Source organism: Hydra viridissima, unplaced genomic scaffold (genome assembly GCF_058129835.1).
Source record: "Hydra viridissima isolate aposymbiotic clone 2 unplaced genomic scaffold, HvirCarnegie_v1 scaffold_1, whole genome shotgun sequence".
NCBI lineage: Eukaryota > Metazoa > Cnidaria > Hydrozoa > Anthoathecata > Hydridae > Hydra > Hydra viridissima.
This window is the reverse complement of record NW_028324300.1, coordinates 29,150,313-29,159,302: the sequence shown is the minus strand read 5'-3', so window position 1 is coordinate 29,159,302 and position 8,990 is coordinate 29,150,313. Positions and strand designations below refer to the sequence as shown.

Here is an 8,990-nt window from a genome sequence, read left to right as displayed (position 1 = left end):
TGTTCTTCCATTAATCTTCTTACAAATAACACACTTACGCAGAACATTCTTGACAGTTTTTCTTCCTTTAATAATCTAAAACCTTGCTCTAACTTGACTTAATGTCATTTCAATACCATGATGCATAACACGTTCATGGGCGTCACGAATAATTAACACTGTAAAATAGCTATGTATTCCATCACGTAAAATAATCGGATATTTTTCATTATAACTCAGTATCGAATTTCCAAATCGTCCTTTTAATCGCAATATATTTTGTTTGTCAGTAAACAACTTCAGGGATGAACTTAGCTTCTTGTAGTTATCTTGATTTCGTAAATAAAACTGTTCAACTAATAACCATAAATTAAATGCCATATCATATTCATCAAGTGTCAATATATTTTCTTTAATTATTCCATTGTTCTTCTTAATTGTTTTTATCAAATTACTTGCAAATCTATTCACATATCCAGTTACCATTATAAGTCTGTTCAATGTGCTAAACTTCTTAATATCTATCAGAACACCAATATTACCACTACTTGCAGCCTCAACCATATTTACTCTACTCTCATTTATCCTATCTACACCCTTCGACTCAATCAGAACTTCATCCACATTCAAACTATTCTCACCATCAAACAATCCTACTTCAACCTCCTCCTCACATAAAAATTTAGGTCCAGATAACCAACTATCACTCAATAGCTTAAAACAAAACTTACGAGTTGGAACATCTGCTGGGTTCTCCAATCCTGCTACATGCCTCCATTTCTTCCTCCCAACCTCTTTCCTAATCACAGCTACACGATTTTCCACCCAAGGTTTCCAAGTTTTCTCCTTCCCTTTAATCCAATGCAAAGCCACTTCAGAATCTGTCCAACAACTAACATTACTAATAATTATTCGATTTTCTAAGATATCTCTTGCCTCTGCAAAGGGCTACAAAAAACTGGCACACATAGAGCCTCGACATACACATACAAATTAGCATTTCTATGTTTTACCTTAAGTTGAACAACATCGAGCTTTTTAACTCTGGAATTATTAAATTGACCGAATGTTTTTATTATTATAGCTTCTTTCCTTATAGTTTTTAATTTCAATCTTTCACATACATCTTTGGTAATATAAGACCTCTGACTACCGCTATCAAATAATATTCTGAATACTCCACACTCACTCTCTGAATTAAAAAACTTAGCCTTTGCTGTCTGTAGCAAAATGCTATCAGACACACCTACGAGAGTTGCACTAGTCTGGGTTTGCTTTATATTGCAAATAGAGATGTGGTGTTTTCCATTGCATTGAAAACATGAATAGTTAGAATGACAAAATTTTGATATATGACCTAATTTTAAACAGATGAAACATCTCTTTTGCTTTTTTAGAATTTCAATTCTTGAATCTAAATTTGTTACTTTTAAACAGTGAGAAGGCTTATGGTTTTCTGAACAATATACACTAGGCCAGATCAAAACTTTAAAAAATTTGGAAAATTTCTTCGGAAATTTCCAGTAATTGGCTCTCAAATACGCTGAATGCAATGCTGCAAACCGTTTTTCGCTACTACTTTGCTATACTTTGTATTTTTACCTTTGAAGTTTTCAAATAAATTAACTTAAAAACGCTCATTTGTTACATAATTTATTGATTGAATTTATAATAAAATTCAAATTATTTGAACAGTCAAAACAATATATTATTAGCAAACGTTGATTAGAAACTATACTTAAATGTTCTTAAATTCAGATTTTGTGTCAAAGTGAGGCATCAACTTGCGGCGCTCCAGTTGAACGCGAATATAGCCATCACGATTTTCATGAACATAAACTTTAGATGGTGATTCAGTCACAATTTTAATCACACGTTCAACACTTTGATTGTGACATGGAAATGGCTCAATGCCAATAACTATGTCTTCAACTGACGAAAGCCATGCCAATATTTGTACAGTTGGAATATGTTTTGTCAGAACAGGTTCCAAGCGGGGCTGTGTTTGCCAGTCTATCAGTTCTTCATAACTAGTCGCTTGAAATCGTATCTCAGGGAGTTGAAATTTTCGATTTGGTATGTCATTTTCACGAGCACGAAGAATTCTCTTCAACGCAAGCTTACGGATCACTTGATGGTTGTCTTTGAGCATAGCCAGAATAATGCTCTCGATATGAGCCGGGTAGCTATTGCGCTTCAAAACTTGCTGAACAATTATTCAATAACGCACAGGAAGAAATCGTGATGTTTCTATCATTTTATAATAGTGTGGAGCAGCATTCCAGCAGTTTGAATGTTTCTTAATGTCAAACTAAACAACCGCATATGAATTCACAATAAATTTAGCCAAAAGTATTAGTTCATTTGATGGATCTTCAGTAGATATATAGAGGCGTAGAACACGGTTTGCTAGTGTCAACCAACTTGCATGGTTTAGTCGCCCAGGTGTTCTAGAATTAAATCTATCTGGTACAACACCTGTCTTCACTGCATTAACAATTTCGAAAAAGTACAGTTGATCACTGCTTAACAACTGCTTATTGCATATAATAGGTTCACCAACAAGTATGGCAAAGCTGACAATGGGTTTCTTAACAGACATTGAAATAGACTTGCCAATTGGTCCATTAAATGAATGGGGTCTAGTTGTTGCACCATCTAAGGAAAGAAAAAGATGTCGCAAAGGAAGCTCGTTCAGATGTAAAAGACAAATGGACCAGTGCAGTGGTCGACCAAGTTCAATTTCCATTCTGCGTATAACTCCATAGTTTAAACCAGTATTAACGTTAGTTGTTTCAGAACCAATACAAACAAGGTTCGTGCAGTCAACAGTATCAATTATTGAATCCACTTGTTGGCGTACAATGATCAACATACTTTGAATTTGGCTCTGATAAAATGGAAATATGTTCCTCAGAAATCACAGTCTGCCTATCCCCCTCAAGTTTTAAAGTCTGATCTTTCCTTCCATCAAAATACAATCCAGTAATTCTACAATCAGCATTTTTACAGGATGTTCTCAGTAGTTTTCGTTCTCTGCGAATTTTATTCCGATCCACTGGCCCCATATGTTCTATACCAAAATCAACCAGAATTGCTGATACAATCGTGGCAACTGCTCTATCTGATATGCCAAAACCATCTGCTTATAGAGCAATATTTTTTAAACAACGGTTTTTCAGACGAGTAGATGTGACTTCGGTATCGACATCTGATACGGAAGGGGAATAAGTTTCGGTGTCAGAATTGTTGTCTGTTTCATTATCTGATTCATTATCAGATGCTTTAACAACTCTGGCGCACTTAACTGCAGTCTCTTCCTTTGATAATGAAACAGATTTTCTTTTTAAATGCCTCTCAGCACGTGCGGATTCCTTCTTGTCGATTCCAGCTATTCTGCCAACACGTATAGTGCGTTGATCAGTTAGGAAGTCAAGCTCAATTGCTGGCACCTTCAGAACCATTGGACAGCAACAAGACGAAAGTTCTTTGCATTTACACGAACAAATGTCAAATAATGTGTCAAGATCTTTTTCTATTTCATCTTGTTTGATTGTTGCAGACTTTGATCAAATCACTTTCTGAACATTGCCTATGTACTTCTCCAGCTGTAATTCTATGCCTCGAAGACTTATAGTAGGAACTGATGCTTTAATCCATATCTGAGAAAGTTTCTCTGCTAGTCTCTTACAAACAGACTGTAGTGGTTCAGTTTCATAATTCTTCTCAGACAAGTATGCTTTGCCTACTTGCTTGTGGGTTGGCAAGCAAAAGTTGGGTAATTCACAACCTTCTCCAAAAAGTATATGACGATTCTTTGAAGCTTTAGATCTTGAAATCATTATTGTTTTACAATTTTATAAAATATCAGAATTTCAGTTAACTTCTAAAAATACAAGATGAGACGGAGAAATTCTGCAATCAGTTGATAAAAGCAGAAATTAATAAACAATCATATAAAAATAGAATAATAAAATAATAATAATATAATAATATAAAGTTATAATAGCGTTGGAGTTAATCATATCATTACGGTTAATTTAGTTAGGTAGGTATAGGTTTGGTTCAATTTCATAACCTTGGGATTATATCTAGTATTAGGGTTAAATGCATGTTTCAGTTAATGCATGTACTAAAGTAAATATACTTAGCATATAAAACCTTAAAACTTAAAAATGCAAAGTATAATCAATTCTTTAGAAATATTTTTTTTGTAAATATTAAACAACACTTATTCACGCCACTTTTCACAAATTCTAAAAAAAATTAATTTTTATGATCCGGCCTAATATACACATTGTAAAATTCTTTGTTCTGGTGCTCTTCTAATTTGTGTATGAAAACCTGATGTTGTAAAGTTATTTTTATTTCTATAATTATAAGAAGAATTTTGCTGTGCATTTTTGTTTAAAGAATCGTATTTGAAATTTTTATGTTCATTTTTATAATAATTTGATTTTAAAAGATATTTGGCACAACACTCTTTAGCTTGTAGTTCTTCATTGTACTATTGTAAAAGTCTATCTAAAGTCCACAACTCTCCAGCAAATTTTCTAGAAATTAAAATCAAAAGTTCATCAGGCAGTTTCTCCTTAAGGATAGGAATTAACAAACAGCCGTAACTTGCTGTTTCAATTTTTAGATATCTAAGATTACGTACGCAGCTCTCTATATCATTATAAAGTTTTCTTAATTCTTCTAGATCATTTAAATCTTTAATTTTCCTTATTTTTAACAAAGAATCCATGTGCAGAAACTAAAACTTGTGTATTCCCGTATCTATTAGTCAAGATTTCAATTGCCTCTTTATAATTTTCTGAACTGAGTGAAAGTCCCGAAATAGTAGCCAATGCTTGTCCAGACAAATATTTTTTTAGATAATTAAATCGATCTATATCATTTAAACCTTCATGCCTATGAATTGATAGATTAAATTGATCCCAAAAACCCTGCCAATCTAAGGGATTCCCATTAAAAACTGGCAATTCTAACTTAGGTAAAATACGCTTTGATTTATTTAAACTTTTAACAGAATCTTTATCTGAGTCATTTATTTTTATACTTTTTAATTTTAGTGTCACTCCAGCCATCAACTCATGATAACACTCAACTATTTTCGCACTCTCCAAAACATCATTTTCAATTTCCTCTTGATCTAAATTATTTAATATTTCCTCATCAATATTGTTTAATCTCTCATAATTCTCGCTTAAATTATTTTTTAAACCTATTAATTTTGTATAGTTTAACTCCTCACTCTCTAATTCCTCTCTTATTTCGCTCAACAAATTTCCAAAACTTACTCGTAACGCTCTCCTTCTCGCTACTTTCCTTCCTAATGCGGCTGCCATTTTTAAATAAATATGCACAACTACTCAGAATAAAATCAAATTTTCGTCACAATCAACACCTTCAACAATTAAATTCTAATTCTATCAAATTCTTCCCAAACAATATCACAAATAACAAACTCCACTTACTTCAATGTTCAATAACTCAAATTTTACTTAACTCTTCATAAACTTCTTTCTTTAATCATTTAATTCGGTAACTCTTCATAGTTTTTCATCGGGCGCCATGTAAAATCTCGAGGATTAAAATTAACTGAACGTTTGGAGAGACAATATATTTTTAAACTAGTACAAAAGCAAGAGTGTCTATGCTTCTCCACCAACAGAATATATAATAAAAAAGAGGTCTGTGGAGAGCACGCACCAATAAATTGCCCATTAACAATAATAACAATAATTAAGTTACAAATACCACATTTAACAACACCCACATACAGTAATAAAATAATAAATATCACTTTCAACATGCTTCTTTACAATAATTAATTTTTACTATCACTTTTAACAAAGGTTTCTGAAAAACAGTGGTTTTTAAAAAAACTGTTTTATAGTTTTAGAATTATTAAAAACTGCTGTTAAAAGCTGTTTTACCCTTTTTGAAATTTGCACAACCACACCAATGCGCCACTACCCAACCACCACCCAACCACTACCATCCACCCTTTTATTATTACCACTTATCTTCCTTGCATTAAGCAGGTGAGAGCACAATATTTTTCAATAACTTATATCCTAACATAAACTTTATTTTTTATAATAGTATTTCAAAAACAAGCTAGCTGATAACGATTTATCTGAGAGTCGTGGTCTTATTTTTGAACAAAAGTTGGTGTACACGGAGAATAGTCTTTCAACATCCGTAGATGTGGGCTTATTTGTTGCAATGCGTATTTTTAGCATTTTAGTCTTCATTATTGACTAAACTTTAACCTGCCTTAAATTCTAATAAAATTTCTCGAATTGCCATCTCCTTCTTTATTACTGGCTCAAGCATTATTGGCATAGTGTTCCAGCGAGTTTTTACATCAAGATGAACTTTAATTTTAAGTAGAGCCTTCATTTTTGATTGAAATCGGTTTCAAACACGTGATAGTTTGACGTATTTTATCAACTTGCGTGAGTTCTTAAGTAAATCATTGTAGTCAATATCATCTTCACAATCATCATTTATAACTTCAGATTTGGTGCCTTTGTCAAAAGAATCATTTTTATTATCATCATCGCAAGCGCCGCTATAGTCTTTAACATCATGTTTTTTCTTATAAAGTATTTTACATACTCCAAGATGTAGATCATGATTAAGATAAAATTGACCAATAGTATCTGAATTTCGAATATACTTCTTGTTTACAGATGCTACATCGTGTGTAGATGCAAGCAAATCTTTTTTCATCAATATTCCAAAAACACTTAGATGAAACAATTAAAAAATGCTAATTACTGAACTAAAGTTATGCATTGAAGTTATTTATATTTTTAAAACTATTTATTAAATTCTTATTAAAAAAGAAAATCAAATCAAATTACCATCTAAGTTGCTTTAACAAACGTTTTGTTAAAGAAACTTTTCACTTAGCAATTAACAGTTTTTGAAATATAAAAGTAGTAAAACTTTTATCTGAAAATGTTTGCATTAAAAAGTTCAAACATTTTCAGGTTTAAATGAAACTTAATACAGCTAAAACTCATTTTAATATTGAAATAGAATTTAATCGCAATGCGAACGCTTGAGAAAAGTTCAAGTTTTAAATATTTGTCCCTTTAACTTTAATAATAATAAAAAAAAGATAATTCATACAGGGCCATTGACAGTGCCCCCTGATATATGTACTTTTAAGCCCCAATTTTTAACCTACCCTCTCATCCTAATCTCTCTCCCCCTCTCCCTCACAAAAAAAAAATTAAAAATAAAATGAGCTTATTATAGATAAACTATAATTGAATCTTGATTTTAATTTTAAAGATTTATTTAATAGCTGTCATAAAAACTTGCCTTTAAATAAATTCAATTGATTTTATTGAATTTATTTAAAGGCAAGTTTTTATGACAGCTATTTATCGTTTTATAATGAATACATATTCAGCTAAAAGGATAAAAAATACTTTTAACATTTGGATAAAAACTAATTTGAATCGCCTAAATTTAATAACTTTCTTCCTTTCAAACTAGTGATTTCAAAATAAAAAAAACTAACAACGCCTGATTTTATTCACTAAATACTTAAATACAAAATAAATCTTGAATTGAAATTAACTTAACATGTTTTTTTTGAGTAAAAATTTCCCTTCGCCATCTGTTATATGACTCCTGGTACTTTCTTCTCCGCAAGTGCATCCAGTTCTTTTAGAAAAAATAAGCCTCCTCGCCAAAAACCCTTAAATTCTACAACTTGCAAATTCACGAATTCTTTTTTAACTAATTTTGTATGCATATAAGTTTTGACAGAAAAACTCTTTATTCGCTAAGAGATCTCTCAACATTAGCAACAGTAGTTGGAAGCGAACAGAAGTTTACAAAGTAATGAGAAAAATATTCAGCAGACTCAAGCTCCATGGGCTGCACAAAGTTCTAGGAAATAACTTTCAGATTCGTTTGTATGATTATGCGCTTAAAGTTGTATGATTATGCGCTTGAAGTTGTATGATTATGCGCTTGAAGTTATATGATTATGCGCTTGAAGTTGTTGGTTTTTTTTAAGCTCCCTTCTTTTATGAACTATTTTTTGAGAATCGGGAAGTGTTGTGGAAATAATTCTAGAAAAGTTCCATTTTCGGAATTTTTAATAACTTCGGAGCTGCATAGGAAAGCCAAAAAACAAATGGATTAATTGCTTAGAGGGAACTTGTTATGTAGGGAAATGACATTTTTTAAAAACCTATTCTCAAGTTTTTTCGTAGAGTTTTTATATAAAATAAACCAGAAAACACCAATGTAAGTGTCAACTTTTTAAAAGTATTATCCCTTAATACAATTAACATGTATAAAATAGCGTTTTTTAATAAAAAAACAAATAAACTTGTTTTTTCAGTGCTCATTTGTTAAAAGAAGTTTTATGTTACTTTTGCTCAAATGAAGAAAATTCTGAATGAAACTCTGCACAAACATTTTACTGTTAAGTTGAAACTGGGATCGGCTCAAATGCCCCTAAAAGTCTTTATTGAGTGATCTTTAAAAACTTTTCACAGATAATCCCACGTATCCTGATTATAAAACTGGCAAGAAAGCCACACATCAGTCCATGTGCTACTAATAAAGTCAAATGACAACTGACTTTCGACTAACTGAAGAAATTCTGGAAGTACTAAGTAAATAATCAAAGCAAAGATTGCTCAGTTATTCAAAGGATATAGCAGGCACATATAGCCTGCATATTTCTGAGACTGTGTGTCTTCATTTGTATCCAGGTATTGTTGGAGCTTCTAAAATTTCAAAACCAATGGTAGAACCTTGTTTTTCTTCTTCAGTGTATAAATTTTGTTCACCATCACTGATTTTCGGTTTAACTAACTTTGGCTTTCTAGCTTGAATTTCATTTGTATTTTCAATTGTAGTGTAGTTGCCAACTCTATCATTTGTTGCTACCTGATGATTGTAAAAATCTCCATCTTTCTGGAGTAAATGTTCTCTTTTTTATGCAGTTGGATTATCAAGTTGGTAAA

At 31.6% G+C, this 8,990-nt stretch overlaps 1 pseudogene; it reads right to left on the bottom strand.

The window, feature by feature from the left end:
• Positions 1–3,125: 3,125 nt before the first annotated feature.
• Positions 3,126–5,553, bottom strand: LOC149894377 (uncharacterized; annotated as a pseudogene).
• Between the last annotated feature and the right edge of the window lie 3,437 nt (positions 5,554–8,990).